Below are 16,640 nucleotides of genomic sequence, written 5' to 3' on the forward strand. Positions count from 1 at the left end.
TATTTGAGAATGTCTCCGGAAACGCCACCTCGGTGGGTGTATGTATGTGGATGCATGCAGGCGTGGTGGAGAGACCTATGGCTCCCAGCCTCCTATGGAATACATATATATCTGTATAAAAAACCACAATAATATCTGAGATCACTGGTGTGCACGTGTACAACCTCCCCTGCACACACATGCCCTGTACATTTTTGTCCAAATGCACACAGGAGGCATCTCTCTGTTGGGACACACTTTTGTGATATCTTGCTGGGCTCCACGCTGCCCAGACAGCCAAGTCAATGAAACCCATAACAAATTTATTTTTCTTTTATTTTCTTTTTTTTTTTTTAATTTGATCCTGACATTTTCTCATTCTCTCTCCTGTCCTTACCAGGCTTCATTGAAATGTCCATCATAGCATCCCTTGTTCTTGTAGGGGACTGAAACCCCTGAAGTCTCTCTTGTACCTCCAACAGGGAGAGCTGAAGGAAGAGAGTTTCCCTTATAATGCATTCAAAATGCAACATCCAGGGCAATGTAAAGACTCCAGCTCTATCCTGAGAGTCCTAGTGCCTTCACCTGAATTTCTTCCTCCAGTGCCACACTCCTGAGCTCTGCAACTTGTCAGTCAAGGGCATGGGAACTAAACTCTCTTGGTTTTAGCTACACTCTGTGCTGGTTCCATTTGCTCAGCTCTGTGTTGCTGTGCACACATTTCCTGTGGCAATATTTTGCCTTGGTTCAGCTGACGAGTATTACATTACCTGGGACCAGAGTGAGTTTTCTGCTAATGTCAGGAGCAAAATGGGATTGCTGGGAAGGGAGGACTTGTATGGCCTCCGAGCTGAAGAGTGTGGCTGGCAAAGGCCTTGAGTATTTGTTGTGTTCATTGGCCACTTGAGTAACAGAAAAGTTTTTCTTCCAGGAAATTCTCTCTCTTTTTTTTTTTGTTTGTGTTTGTTTGTTTCTTGTTTTTAAAATTTTGAGTAGATTATTATTGCAGGCAAAGTAGAATTTAGTTTTCATTTCTTCACTGCTTGCTGTGCCCTCGAGAGCACTCAGGGAAGGGATTTGCCCCCTGAAAGCATTGCTGGACCACCCAGCTCTTGAGAGCCCCAGGTTTTCCCTGTGCCCATCACCCAGCATGTCCCTCTCATTGGTCCTGCATCTCTGCACATCTCATCCCACACCCACAGCTCATCCCACACTCTACAGCTACAGCCACAGTCACTTTACAGCCATCCCTTTATGTTCCATCTGTGCATGGACTCTTCTCCTGCCTCATCCTGCCATTCCATCACCACAGGAAAATACTTCAGTCCATCCCTCTTTTTCCTAGCACCCTGGTGGTGTTGTCCTAGCTGGGCATTCTCCTACCTGCCCACAGAGCCCTCATGCCCAGCATCACCCCCAGGACCACAAACCCCACCCAAACTCCTCACCCTTTGCACAAGGGCACCTTCTCAGCTGCACCTGTGGGGTTTTCCCCCAGCACAAGCTCAGTGTGACCTCCCCCAACCATACACCACAAAATCCCCCACATTTCCCACCCCCTGTGGCTGCACCCACTCCTCTGGGGTGCACCCACCCACACCCTACAGCTCCCCATAGAAAACACCCAGGCTCCAAACGTGGATGCCATCAGCACTCATCCATCACCCAAATGCTCCCAAATACTCCCAAACACACACACACCCTTCTGATGGACAGGGACACCCCACAGTAGCCAGGGCGACCACTAAACCCTCTACCCAAGGTTCCCACCTGGGGTGAAGCCCTTGACCCTGGATTTTTTGGGGAGCTCTCTAAGCCGCCACCCTCTTCCTTCCCCCTCCTTGCTTTCACTTCTCTCGGGTTTATTTCCCCTCCTCTCCCGCTCCTTCCCCCCTTCCCTTCCCTCCCCCCCGGCACGTCCCCAGCCTCCCACACAAGTTTAAAGCCATCAGCCCAGCCAACGGTTAACCAAATCGCCTTGACCTCTCTGCTATTTGATATTCGCCTCCTTGACACTCATTTAGGAGCGCGCAGCGGTAAAGCAGACATTGGACAAGTCCAGCCTGAAACCAAAGCCCTATGAAAGGAGGAGAGAGATCAGAAGAACCTGATAGCTAGGAACTTGTTCTCTCCAAAGGCTTTCTGGACATTTTAGCCTGGATCAGGGGTCCGTGGAGCGCCAGTTCGTCGCCAAGCAGGGTGTAAACGTTAAATGTTAGCTATTTGTTCCAGAGATTGGCATGAAGATCGAGCCTTTCTGCCTCCTCTCCCCACGGCCCCCCCTCCCGCAGTCTCTCCAGCCCGTCCAGAGTCTCACAGACACTCATTCATTAGCGGTTTAATAACCCTCCCGACGTGATAACATCCTTTACTCCCGGCTCTGCCAGCGGAGGTGACCCTGAGGGTGGGCTGCTCGCTCAGGGTGCTCCGGGGGGCAGGGGTCGGGGGCTACTCCCGACCCGGCTCTTGGGTGGGGAAAAGCATCTTCCCCACACCCCCCGCATCCCCACGCCAAAAAAAAAAAATTAAAAAAAAAAAATTTAAGAGCTCAACTTTGGTGCTGGCGTCCCCAAAAGTCGGCAGGGCGCCTCCCCCCGGGGTCCCCAAGCCTGGAGGGGGGGGACACGCACACTCTGCTGCCACCCCCAGCCCGGCACCCCGCGTCCCCAGCCCGGCTCCGCCGCCGCAGCCCCCGGCGCCCTTCTCGGGTGATGCGGAGATGCTGGAGATGCTGGTCCCTCACCTGATCGAGCCCTGCGTTATTTTAAATGGCTCTAATTTCACCATTTATCTCGTTTGGCCCGTAACTGCGGATTCAGGCATCTGAAACAACCTTTCGAAACTCTGATTAGTTCAGCCTCGTTCAGTGCCTTTTCCTCCCTCTCCTTTCTCCCCGTTTTTTCCCCCTTCTCACTCCCTTTCTGCGCGACTTTCATGCGCTGCAGATAAGATATAAAATGCTCTATCGGGATCCTGTAATATTAAAGATCAAAAGTGGCATCAATTGAAGACCAAACGCGCGGAAAACAAAGGGGAAGGCTGGGAGATGTTCATCAGCTAATTACAACTGCAAATATTATGCAAATTTATCTTGGCACAGAAATGGAGAAAGCGAGTTTAAGTGTGGAGATAATGCTGGAATATTGAATGTTCAGCTAAGGGTGGGACGCGGTCCAATAAATTCATCTGAGGGAGAGCCGGTATTATATATATGTATATTCCTATCAAATCATCTACACTTCAGATTGGGGGGGGGGGAAATATCAAAAATTGCGGTTATAATTGATACTTGAAATTCCTTGACAAATACTGCACAGAATATACGGAGGAGGAAGAGTCAGGGAGCCGAGATTAGCGTTTGGATGGGATTTGTGAAACACCGATGAATTCTACAGCGGGGAGGGGGCGGCATGGGGTCCCCCCCACTCCGGACCCCGGGTGGGAACCTTTCCCTTTAGGCAGAGGGGGGAAACAAGTTATTTTTCAACCTCGTTTTAGAAGCGGCTCTCGCTTCCTGGAAAAAAGGACCGTGCTGGTCCTGGTTAATGATTAAACACCGACCCTGTGCCATGAGAGCCAGGAAGGGATGAGAAGGAGCAAGGGAAACTTAAACCAAGGCAGAACAGAGCTGCCAGCACCTGTCCCCAGAAATTTTAGCATCAGGAGTGGCTGTACACAAAGGGGAAAAAAAAAAAAAAAAAAAAAAAGAAAAAAAGAAGGAAAAACCCCACCTAAAGCAAAAAAAAAAAAAAAAAAACCCAAACGAGAAGCAGCAAAGTGACCACGAAGAGGATTTTAGGCACCATTTTCTCAGAGGATGCTCTAGCACGGGTCGGGAGCATCCCCCAGCCCCTCGCAGGGTTTTGAGGGGTTATCCCAAACCCCCTTATCGGGTTTGGCCCTTGCGGTGATTTTTGTTGAGATCAAGTTTTGGGCTGAGTTGTTTGTGTTGTGGGAATCCCTCCCTCCTTGGGAATGGAGCAAAGGGGGTTTATTCACCACGGAAAATGTTTGAAATGAAGCTTTTCCCTGCGCAGGTGAGGAGGCAGAGCCCGGCTGCTGCTTCCCTACAAGGATTCAAACGAATACATTCAAATCCAGCAAAATATCGGCAGATCTTCCCCTCCTCAGGCACACCAATATCAATAATTTCAGGTGAATGTCTCCCCCCACCCCGCCCTCCATCCCCTGTTTCATTTCTGCAGCCAGGAACAGCGCAGCGTTCATTTGCATACAAAGCAACGCGCGGAGTTTCTCCAGTTTATGAGAAATGCCTTAAAAAAAAAAAAAAAAAAAAAAAAAAAAAAAAAAGAAGAAAGAAAATAAAAGGAGGCAGAGACACAGGAAGAGAGAGGGGAGAGACTCCTCGCAGAAATCTTATCGATTTTTTTGCTATGCATGTATTTATTTGGCAACGGGGCGGGGAGGGAAAAAAAAAAAGGACATTATTGGCAGCCCTCCCTTTCAGAATAAAAAAAAAAAGGGAAAAAAAGAGAGATGCAAATTGTATTTTATCTTAACCCGGCTCCGTGCTTTATTCAATGTTTATGATGCATTATCTCCCCCTTAAATAAAAAATAAATCATGTAAAATTAGGATCTCGGAGCCACCGAGAGAAGCTCGGGTCGATTTTCTTAATTTCAGTCTGAAAGTGACACACTAATTAAAGCTCCTCATCATCCCCCTCCAACTTCTTTTTATTATTATTATCAGATTTACCTTATATTTTCCCAATTAAAAAAAAAGGAAAAAAATCAGTTTCGCTGCCCCCAGGATGAAACTAAACTAAAATAAGGACCCACGAATTTTTTCCCCCAACGTTGCCCATCGCTTTCCGCCATCAGATTCATTGTGATGTATTAGATGCAATAAATTATCCCATGTAACAAAACATTGGGAGCTGAAAGGGTGATAATCTGGAAAGCAGAGATAAGGATTCATTATTCCGAATCATTATGAATCCAACGTTGCCTCTGACTTCTTTCTTAATCAGCTCCTCTGATCCTGGATATGTGAGCAGCACAGATAAGGAAAGAGTCATTTATAATTCTGTACCTCGTCTAATATTTAAAAAAAAAAAAGTCAGAGGCAAGAAAACGCTATAAAACACAAGCAAGAGGCGGGCTCCGAATGAAATATCACTTCGATGTTGTTAGAGCCGCAGTAAGATTTAATTAAAATTCTCCTCTTCCACGTGCTTTATATATTTTTATAAATATATTTTGCACCTTGGTTGTAACGGATAGGAATTTACAATTGCGGCTTTGACTTTATTCCCGAGTCCCTGGTTTGGGTGAATGGAAGATGCGGACGAAGGGGGAAACAGGGTGGGGGGGACGATTATTTTGATTTCCGAGGGTCCCCCCCGGCCCCTCTGTCCCTCCCCAGCGCTCCCACAAAGTCATTAGGTCGATCCTACCAAAGCAGGCGGCCGCGTTCAATGGAAATCGTTTTAAAGCGAATATACTCCGCGCACACAAAGCGCAGGATCAATGCCAGAGCGCCTGATTTGGGGAGATCAGGACCGAGGGTGCTTTCTTCCCCTCCTTGGAAGCGTAGATTGCAACAGTGATATTAAAAAATAACCTCCCTGAGACTGTGTTTCCACAGCCGGCGAAGGGGGAATTATCGATTATTGGCAACTTTTCCCCGCGGTGGGGGCAGAGAGGGTGGGTTTTCTTTGCAGAACACGAGGGGCGGTTTAATTATAGCAAATAAAACATCCCCAGCCTCCTCTCTGCAGCCGGCAGAGCGCTTATCCCTAACAATAACGTATGGATTTTATTTAGGGAGGGTTCCACTGCAAATCTTGGTTCAGGCGGAGCCGAAATCGATTGTGTGTGTGTGCGTGTGTAGGTATTTATTTCGGTGTATACCCGTCTAAATGTGTGCCAGGAGGAGAGCAAGAGGTGGGGTCAAGCACATGCAGTGGGGGAATCACAGGCTCCCCATGCAAGTTGGAAAACAGAAGGAAAAAAAAATATTCTATATATTTATATATGGAAAAAATGTATATATGTACACGCACACCACATAAATATTCCATATATATAGATATACGTATGTATATATACGGAAAAATGTGTGTGCATTTTTTTCCCCCCCGTGTATTTATTTATTTAAATGACCTCCGGGTGTCTGACTATTGCTTTGAATGTGTATTCGGACCTCGACTGCAGGCATCGAGGCGGGTCTGCGATATTTGTGATAAACCCCGGGTGCCATTTAAAGCCTCATTAGTTATGTTTAACCTCTGAATCACCGGCCATCGTGGCTGGAAATGAACTTCGCGCTGCGGGCTGGATGCGGGAGGGGGGATGAGCGTGGATGCGCCTGCGCCTGTGCCCAAATTCCCTCTGTCCCCTCCCGCCCCCCAGCAAGCCCCAGCCGGAGGAGCAGAGACAGCAGTGCGGGGTCTCCATCTCCGCCATCCTCCCAAGAGGTTTTTCCAGGAGAATCCTTGATTTTTCGTTTCCCCACCTCGCCCTCCCCCCACGGCCAGCTCCACGATGTGCTCAGACAGCCCGGATCCACCGCCCTCCCCCCGCGCTTTTTAAATTTATTTTTTTTTTTCTTTTTCTGGGCAGTTTTGGAGGGATCCGGCATCGTTTTCCAGGCTGATCTCGTCTCCCTCCCGCAGCACTGTTTTGGGGAGCCGAAGATTCCGCAGGGATTTTCCCAGCCCTATGATGAGGAAAACACCCCCCGAGTGATTTCATCTGTATTCTCCTTTATTTTTTTTCTTATCCTATATCCCACAAGGATTTACGCCCGGCTCGTCCACACGGCTCAGTCCAAACCAGACAAGCCCCGTGGCTTTAAAATCCCCTTTTTTCGAATCCTTTCCTTAGCAAAAGGCACATTTCTTGTCGATGGTAGATGGGCTCATCCCTCCTCCCCCCGCCGCTGGGGTACCCGAGCTGTTTCCATCGGTGTTTGGCGCTGGGAAGGTTCCCTTCGTGCCTCTAATGAGCTTTAAGTTATTACCTTAATTGAATGTGTTTTCTAAAGATAGAATTGGGAGGCGATCGCGTTACCTTTCACCTCACAGAGAGTCACTCTAGAAGCAGCGATAGCGAACTCCCAGCGTCAGCAGAAAAATCCAGCAATATCCCTCCAGGACCAGGAGGGTGTGTACACACATATATATTTATTTTTTCCCCCTAGGTGACCAATTTTCGCCCCACTTTCCGAAGCGCCGGGGCTCGGCGCTGCCGGGATGTCCCCGGGGCCGGGCAGGGCGGCTCTGCATCCCGGGATTCCCACCCGTGGGGCCTGGGATCTGCCGCACGCACCTGGTTTAGCCTTGGAAATAAAGCTTTATCCCAAGTTTATTCCCTAGGAAGCATCGTCTTCACACCGAGGGTGGATGTGCAGCGTGGGGGGTGTTCTTCCCCCTCCCCACTCGGAGCCGGCTGCCCATCCCGGTGGGTGAGAGTGGCCATTCCCGGACGTGTTTTCCGTGGATAAGCCCCCTCCCGCCTTCCCCAGGCTGGTCCTGCCTGTCTTGTCTGGTTTTGGTGGCAGGACACCCACCCACCCACTCCGGAATGAGCACCCAGCCCTAGCGAATAAAAATACCATCACCAAAACCCGGGGAAGTTTTCTTGTAAGCCAGTCTGCCCGCGGGTCGAGGCCGACGGGGGAGAACACTGAGGCTGCACATTAGATTTGGAGGAGTGACATGAGTGGGGGGTAAAATGTGGAAAATCAGAGCCCCCCGTCGGTTCCTCCATCGCTGAAAGATCCGGGGCATCCCCCGGAGCCCGCGGCGTGGCCACAGCCCGGCTCCCTGGCTTCTGCCGCCCCTACAGCACTTTAGGGGGGGTGTTTATCTTTCCTCCACTCCCAGCCCTCCAAACCCCCAGGTGATCCCGGGGAAAGGAGGGTGAGGAGCGGGCAGGGGGCTGCAGATCCCCCGGCCCGTCAATTTCGCTCCGCATCGGTCCCGGGCTCAGCCCGTGCGAGTCTGAGGGGACAAAGAGGGGGACACCCAGGACCCCCAGGGCTGGGGCTGACCCCTGCGGTCTCCCTGAAAAGGTGCTGAGCTCCTGCCCTCGGCAGAGAGCCTTCCTCGTCCCGAGGAGGAGTGGGAGAGGGGGAACAATCCTCGTCCCACCCCGTTCTCGAAGCGCCAGGGGATGCGTGTCTATTATTATTATTATTTTTCTGTCTGTATCGTGGAGCCTTACACAGATACATATTCAAAATAAAATTTAAAAAAAGGCAGGAGAACGGGGTAATTAAAAATCCCCCCGGGAGGAGAAGGGGGTACGAAGGAGAGGAACCAGCCCCTTGTCGCTAATGTCACCACTTTTCCTCGAAAGCTTTCGATGCAGCGGAGCGAGCCCCGGCGTTATTTGTATGATCATACGCTTAATTACATTTTCCCCCTCTGTTCCCGGCGTTCCCGGCTCCCGGCGCTGACAGCTGCTCCCGGGACGGGTTACATCACGCTCACACCGCTGTACCTGGCGCGTCCCCCTGGCCCTGCCCCTGTCCCCCCCAGCTCCACCTCCCCGCCCCATCGATGGGTGTGTAAAGAAATGGCCCATCATATTCCTCTCACTCCTGCTCTGCCCTTTCCCAACCCGGAAGAGCTCTGATCTTCAGCCCAGCCCGGAGGAGGAGGAGGAGGGCAAGGGTGGGCGTTCGGAGGATGCGGCTCCCCCAGGTTTTCCCCCTCGGTGAGAGCTTGCGACATGCCAGCAGCGGCTCCGCTCCTCCCGCACTCCTGCTCTGAGCGCTCCAGCGGACCCGGACAAAACCAAAAGCGTCTGCCCAGGTCAGTGAACACCGATTTGTGCGTCCCTCCATTCCACCCTCCTCCTTTCTCTTTATTTTTAATTATTTTCCTTTTTTATTATTTTTATTTTTTTTTTTTTTAATTCATCCTCCTTTTACTCCTTCTCCACGTGGAGGGCATTAGGACGGGGAGCTCGGCTCCAAGGATTTGAAACTCAGCCTCGATCCCCCTTTATTGCTTGGGGTGGATGGAGGGGAGAGTCGACTTTTCTCGGTGACCTTGGGGAAAGCCCCCTGCTCGTGAGGGAGCGATTTTTGGGAAGCCGGGGAGAAGAAGGTGTTTTACCTGTGGGTGTTGGGGGCAAACGAGCGAGGCTGGGCTGGCGGGGGCTGGGAGATGGGACACGGCATTGACATAGCTGGGATGAGAAATATTAATCTCAGGACGGGAATGGATTTGTATCTGAGGGATATTCGGGGCCTCCCTGTGCCTGGCTTTGTACCTGTGTGCATATAATATAATATATATATATATTTGTGTATATTTATATTGAATATCCGGACCCATATACTCTGTGTATCACTCTGTGCACAGCGATTTTCGTGCAGGCAGCCGTGTGTCGATGGCTGCTGTTTTTTGCTCTTCCCACGAATAATTCCCGTTCGATTTGATTCTCTTTGGTTGATATGTGCAGTATAATATAAAATATACCCTGTATATGCAGTACTTTATCTCTTCAGGTTAAAAATATCTGTATATAATGCACAACAAGAATTCTTCTAACAGAATCTACTTAGGGCGATTTTACGCAGATATTTCTCATTTTTTTAACCTTAGAAATGCAAAGCAGAGCTACCCTAGAGGTGTGTGGTTAAGGCAGGCTGGGATGAGGAGGGAGGTGGCTCCTTCCCCGCGGCTCCTGGTCCCGCTGAGGGGGATCCGCGGGCCGGGCCGAGCCGTGCCGAGCCGGGCCGGGCTGGGCTGGGCTGGGCTGGGCCGTCGTGGGCTCCGGCAGGACTGGGGGCTGAAAGGCGAGAGGAGAGTTTCCCCTCTCTCCCGGCATCCCTGCATTAAGTCTCTCTCCTCCTTCCCTGCCTTGTAGGAGAATTTTTCACCCTCCAAACCGTGCGGAGGATGTTTCCGGAGGGAGCAGTGGGAATGGCTTGTGCTGTCAAAAAAATCCACATTATCTGTCATCGAGCGTTTTGAAAGCAGAAAGGGGAGAAAACCAATCTATCTATCTATCTATCTATCTATCTATCTATCTATCTATCTATCTATCCATCCATCCATCCATCCATCCATCCATCCATCCATCCATCCCGGCTCCTCTTACCTCCGCGTGTCCGTACACAGGCAGCGGGCTCCGGGTGACGGATTTTAATGAAACCGGATAATTAATAACCGCCGGCCCTGCTTGTTTTCTCCATTATTTATGGGCCGCAGGTGCGCAGCGGGGGAGCCGGGACCTGTCGGTGCCGCGGGCGGGGGCTGCTGAGGCCGACACCGCTCCCACCTCCCCGGCTGCACCGGGATGAGCCCCGGACAGACAGGGGGGACAGAGAGGCAACCCCGGGAAAGGAGAAACAGCTCTCGGAAAGCCAGGAGGAGAGAGGGAAGCTTTACCCCCACCCCGCCGCGGCATTTTGCTCCCGGCTGGGGCGAAGCGCTTCCTCCTCCCGGGGATGTGAATTTCTTCTTACAGAGCCGAGGGAGGCGTTTTAATTTCGGTGGGGAAAATAAGACGAGGAGGTTTTTCCCGGCAGGGGCAGGTAGGGAGTGGGATGAGAGGAGGGGCAGCGCCCGGCCGGGGCTCTCTCGCCCCCCGGGATGCGGAGGGCATCGCCCTGTGCTCGGGCGGGGGCGGGACAGCATCTCGGCGTGCCTGCATGTGCTCCTGGGGGAGTTCGGCTGCTGTAGCCCTGTCTTTAGGGCGAAAAGAAACCCTGCGCATTCTGACACCCTCGGCACCATGTGAATTTTGGAGAATCTGTCGGTAAACGCGAGCTCTGCACCCACGGAGCGTGCCGTGGGGGGTCTGTGGGCACGGGGGGTTTGTTTTTGGGGTTTGTTTGGGGGTTCGGGGGCTGCTTTAAACTGACAGCAGCCGGAGTGAATCGCTCCGGTTTTAATCCGGGGATATGCCCCTGGTCTCACCAAGGAGCTGGTGTGAATTCTGCCGCTCCTCTCACGCCAGCCACCGGGCGATTTGTGTTTGTTTTTTTTGTTTTTTTTTTTTTTTTTTTTCCCTTTATCTAAATCCCGGGGTAATTTCTGCTTTCGAGTAAAAAAAAATAGAGAAGAAAAAAAATAGACAAAAGGAATTCTTTCGGCAGCTTCACTTTCTCCGTGGGGTGCGAGGAAAACTGCTCTTGCCGGGTTTAAAGCCCGCAAGATGCTTCAATCTACCGCTCAAAACGGTCCTGGGAGATAAAGCAAAATAATCGAGAAACCCGAAACAAACCGGCTCCCCCGACTCCCTCATCTTTATTTTTTTAATTTTTATTTTTTTCCTCTATTGAGCACTTTAACCTCGCCGCAATTTGGAGTGGCTGTTCAGGCGATTTGCTGGCTTTTTCTTCTCTCATTTTTTAATTTGTGGGGTCGAAGCCTTTCGGGAGCGCTGCCCAGCTCCCCGCAGCGACAGCGGTGCCCGGTGCTGCACCCGGGGACCCTCTCCAGGGTCGGGAGAGGGGGTAAAAGGGGACAAGGGGTAAAATGGGGAGGTGGGATAGAAGGCAGGACCCCTTGCCAAAGCGCACTTTTGCTGTCTGAGCAAGGAAAAGGGTGAGGGGGAAGGGAGGAGAGGGACTCACCGGGCTGAGCTGGAAGCGGGGCTGTGCGGAGGCAGGGGAGGAAGGAGGGAAGGCAGCGGGGTCCTGCGGGGTCCTGCCAGGTCCTGCCAGGTCCTGCAGCGGGGGTGACACGAGTCCCCCTCCCCTTGTCCCCTCAGCCCGGCTCCTCTCCGAGCACTTTGGGGAATGTGTCGGGGGGAGAGGTCGCCCCTGGGACTTGCGGAGCCGGTTTTTGATCTTTCTCAGACCTTTTTTTTTTTTTTTTTTTTTACTCCTGCAGTGTCCCGGGGCAGTCGCCCTTCTCTCAGCTTCAAAGAAAGGGGGGGAAGGAGGGAAAAGAAAAGTCCCAGTTTCTCTCCTCCCAATTTTAATTCTTCGAATTTCTTTTTCTACGGCAGAGCAGGGTTTTCCCCCGTCTCTTCCCACCCCTCCATCAAATAGCATCATTTGCGCCGAAAAAAAAAAAAAAAAAGTGTGTGCGTCTGTGGTGGGTGGTGGTGCACGAAGGGAGAAAAAATTGGAGCCGGTGTAATCAGCCGATGATTTGTTCTCTCTCTGAATTTGCATGGCTCGGCACTTCTTTGTGTGCGTGTTTATGTTTCCTCCCGATCTTCGCGAAGGGGAGATAACTGAATTATTAGAAAAGAACGGAAATACGTATGTATATTAAAAAAAAAATAGAAAGAGAGAGAGAGATAAAAAAAAAAACAACAAAAAACACAACCACCCATGTGGCTGGTTTCGAAGCGGAAGGGAAAACTCATGTGGGATGGGAAAGGGGAGAGGCAGAAATACCAGTCTCTCTTTCTCTTTGACTATTATTATTATTTTTATTATAATTATTAATAATAATTTGCTGCTCCTAACTGGAAGGACGCTGCTTACCGTTTAAACGATAAAGAGGGGATGGCCTTGGGGAAGTGGATCGTAATTCCTGCCTAATTCACGAAAGGAAAAAAAAAAAAAGGAAAAAAAAGGAAAAAAAAAGAAAGAGGAAAACAAAATATTCCCTCTTCTCTGCGCCTTTGTTTAAGCCGAGGTTATCTCAGCAGCCTGACCAAGGCCCAGCACCGTCCCGGCAGGCTCCGTGCCCCGGGAGGGGCTGCCCCAGCCGGGGAGGAGGCAGCGGGCTCACAACCCCGGGTCTCTCTCCCTCGGCAAGAGAGCGAGTTGCTGTACACAGGCAAAAAAAAAAAAGAAAAAAAAATTAATAATAATCTTCGGAGCTCTGCCCTGGGCCGTGTCCTCTCCATAACCCCCCGATTCCTCGCTCCCGGCTGTTTGTACAGCTTTACCTGTACTATTCTGGTACCCTGGAAAGAAAAAAAAAAAAAAAAAAAAAAAGCCCAGCCCGACAAACGTAACTTAATCCCCTTTCAGTCAATTGTGGTTTAAAAGGGGGCTAAAGGAGAGGGGGAGCGGGGGAGGCTCCTGTCCCCGCCCCGAGGTGCCAGTGCCGGCCGTGGGCACCAAGGAGCGGCCGGCCCCGGCTCCCGGCTCCAGAGCAGCCGTGCCTGCTCCTGCTTTAACAGGAAGACCAGAGGGAGATTTAAGAAAACCCAAAAAACCAAAGAGGGGGGGGCAGCTTTAGTGCCCTTTCACCGGTCATTTTTAGGCTGAGGGGCCGCCCCATCCCACCAAGTTTGGGGTTTTGTTGTTGTTGATTTTATCTATTTTTTTCCCATTGAATTTCCCTCTTTTTGGGTCTCTAGGTGACAAATAAAGTGTCCAAAGCGTTTCCTCGTGCCCTTTTAGAGGCAGAGTTATCCCCGTTCCTCCCATCCCTCCCCTAGCACGGGGGGATGCTGCAGCCCCCTCCCCCCCGGCAGAATTAACCCCCGAGCCCCCGACCCTTATCTGGCGGCTGGTGGCGAGCTTGGGGCTAATTGCTCCAACAATGGGCTCCTATTAACGCCGAGCTGTCACTGGAAACCCTGCTGGGGGCTGCCGGGGGGGCGAGGTGATGGATCTGCAGCCACAGCCTGGGAAAAGGACGGTCAAGGCCAGCGCTCCTCTCAAAACCCCCGGGGATCACAGGATAATCCGAGGAGAAGAGGAAAAATGAAAAATTATGGGTTTGCTCTTTTTCTTTTTTAAATATTCCTTTTTTTTTTTTTTTTTTTTTTTTTTTTTTTTTTTTTTGAGGGGATGTTTTTGCACCCCCCACCACGACTTCTTCCCGGCTGGGATGGAGATAGGAAGATCGAGTCTATCGAGGACGGGTTGAAAATAAAGGGACAGCCTAAGCAAACCAGATTTGAGAGCGAGTGTCCTCCTCCCGCAGCCGGGGCTGTGGCTGCGAGGGTCCCTCCGTGCCACCCCTGTCGGGGCAGGACGGAGCCCTCAGAGCTGTTCCCATTTCTTTTTCCCCTTGCCACTGATGTGACTTGGTGTAGCTGTTGATTTATTACTTTATTTTATTTTATTTTACTCATTTTTATTCATTTCATTTTGCATTAATATTCCCCGCCCTCCAAACAGCTGAAGGAAAACAGTTTCCTCACTACCTCCGGACAGGGCTAAAGGCACGTTTTAAAGCGGTTTAGCAATTTTGTGACCTTTGGATGGAAATTCCCCTCCTGTGATCCCACGGCTGTAGGTCTCAGGGCTGTAAGTGCCGCAGGGAGCGGGGGTGGGAATCTCAGCTCACCTGCCCTAAGAGCTCGCATTAAACCCCCCCCTAAAGTTAAAATACACAAAGTGACTTTTCCAAAGTGTCTGAAACCTCTCTCTGGTCAGCAGAATGTGCTTGGGGTGTGAGGAAATTTGGGGAGCGGGGATGAAGAGGCGAATCCCGGGGAGACACTTCCCGCTCAGGTCCATAAATTGCTAAAAGCTGGGGAGGAGGAAAGTTTGTTCTCCTGAGCGCTGCTCCCCTCTTCACCGTCCTCCTCCTCCTTTCCATGGAATCCCCCGCTCCCGGAGGAGGAGGGGTGGGCAGGAGACCACCCTGGTGCTGGGGAGCCCCGGCCCCCACACTCCGGAATCCCGGGAAGTGCGTCAGGACAGACAGACAGACAGACAGACAGACCCCGCGCCGTTCTCCCCTCGTTTTCCTCCTTCTAGTGCGCCCCAACTCCTGGAATACGGAAAGGAGGGGAAATAAAACCCGGGCAGGCAAAGCGACTCCTCTTTGGGGAGAGAGGGAACCCGAGCTTTCCCGGAGCGGGTTAAAGCCCCCGGCTCGGGGAGGGCCACGAGCATCCCCCGCTGTCCCCCTTCCCCTGATGGGCTGCAGGGAGCGGTTCCCACCGCCCCGGGCGGCCCTGGGTGTCCTGTCCCCCGGGCACTTCTGGGTGGGGGCGACCTGCCACCCCTTCCCGGCTCGTCCACGCTCCTCGGCGCTGGTTGGGCCGCAGGGACCCCACCGTGGGGATGGCTCGGGGCTCTTATACCAGCCCTGGCCGGGCTGCTTTTAAGAAATATAGATATATATTTGTGCATGGCACATCTTTCACGTGTGAAACCTGTGTCCCCACGCCCAGCGGCGATGGGCTGCACCGGGGGCTGAAACTCGGGCTTAAAACGGGCGTCCTCGAGGATCCCATCCATCCATCCATCCATCCATCCATCCATCCATCCATCCATCCATCCATCCCCCGACGGGAGGCTTGGCTCCGCTGGCCGCAGGTTGAGCCCAGCCCGGCCCCGCTGACCGGGGGCGGCCGCGGAGCCTCGGGATTTGGGAGACCCCCGGTACAAACCCCGGAGAGCCGCTTCCTCCCGCGCCGGGGCGGATGCGCTGCGGCCGGCGTGCGGGGCACGCAGTGAGTGACTCGTTCTAGTGCTTTTAAAACAATTTAATATTATCCTTTCCCCCCCTCCCCCATCATTCTATCCTTTTCTTTCTTTCACTTACTTTTTTAAAAAATTCTTTTCTTTCTCTTACTTTTTTTAAAAAAATTCTCTTTCTTTCTTTCTTTCTTTCTTTCTTTCTTTCTTTCTTTCTTTCTTTCTTTCTTTCTTTCTTTCTTTCTTTCTTTCTTTCTTTCTTTCTTTCTTTCTTTCTTTCTTTCTTTCTTTCTTTCTTTCTTTCTTTCTTTCTTTCTTTCTCGCTTTTTGTATTTCTTTCTCTCTTTTCCCCCTTCTTTCTCTCGTTCTCTTATTCTCTCTCTTTTTCTCTCTCATTCTGTCCTTCTCTCTCTCTTTCTCTTCCCTTCTTCCCTTTCCCCCTCGTTCTTTCCTTTCTCCCCACTCCTTCTGTCTCCCTCTCTCTCCGCACCCTCTGTCCCGGGTTCTCCCTTTCCCCTGCGCTGTCGCTGTCCCCCTGTCCCCCCGTCCCCCTGTCCCGCTGTCTGTCTGTCCCGGTCCCGTTCCCGCCGGGATGACCCCGGGGTGCCGCTAGGGGATGCCCTGGCTCAACGCAGCGCCCGCCGCGGCCGCCGGCCCGCGGGCCCGCAGCCAATCAGCGCCGCCGGGGGCCGGCGGGGCGCGGACCCGCAGCCAATCAGCTCCGCCGGGCGCGGGCTCACAGCCAATCAGCGCCGCCCGAGGCCGGCGCCCCAGTTCCTGCTGGTCTCCCATTGGTCCAGCCCGCGGGGGGGCGGGGCCGGGCGCGGCGCGGGGGTCCCGTCGGTGCCGACCCCTCCCGGGACCCCAGCGGGGCAAAAGGGGAAAAAAACAACCCTAAACCCCCCCAGATCGAGTGTACAAACGTGGCCGCTGCTGCGCTCTTGTATCCTTAAATATAACAATAATTCAATCCATTCTGCCGCTTTATTCCAGCGGGGAGCCCCCCGCTCCTGCACCTGCCCGCGCATCCCCGCTCCCGGGGGTCCCCAGCCCGCTGCCATCCCCCGGGTGTCCCCCCGAGAATCCACCCCATCCCCTCCAATCACCATCTCTCCGGGCTGGCCACTCTCTGGGTTTCTGGGACAGCGGGAAAACTTAATTTCCCCCTTTAAAAAAAAAAAAGAAAGAGAAAAATGTCAAAAATAAATTTAAAAAAGAGGTGTGTGGAGGGGGCACGAAGAGAAGTTTGTGGCCGGGGGCAGCGCGGGGGCGGCCGGAGCGCCCGGCCGGTCCCTGCTGAGACTCCGCCTCCCCGGGCTTGTGACACTGGAACCTCCTTAAGTTGCGTCTCGCCACAGCTGTCTGTAAGCACTGAGCCGGCTGGCGCC

Source organism: Passer domesticus, chromosome 5, assembly GCF_036417665.1.
Source record: "Passer domesticus isolate bPasDom1 chromosome 5, bPasDom1.hap1, whole genome shotgun sequence".
Classification (NCBI taxonomy): domain Eukaryota; kingdom Metazoa; phylum Chordata; class Aves; order Passeriformes; family Passeridae; genus Passer; species Passer domesticus.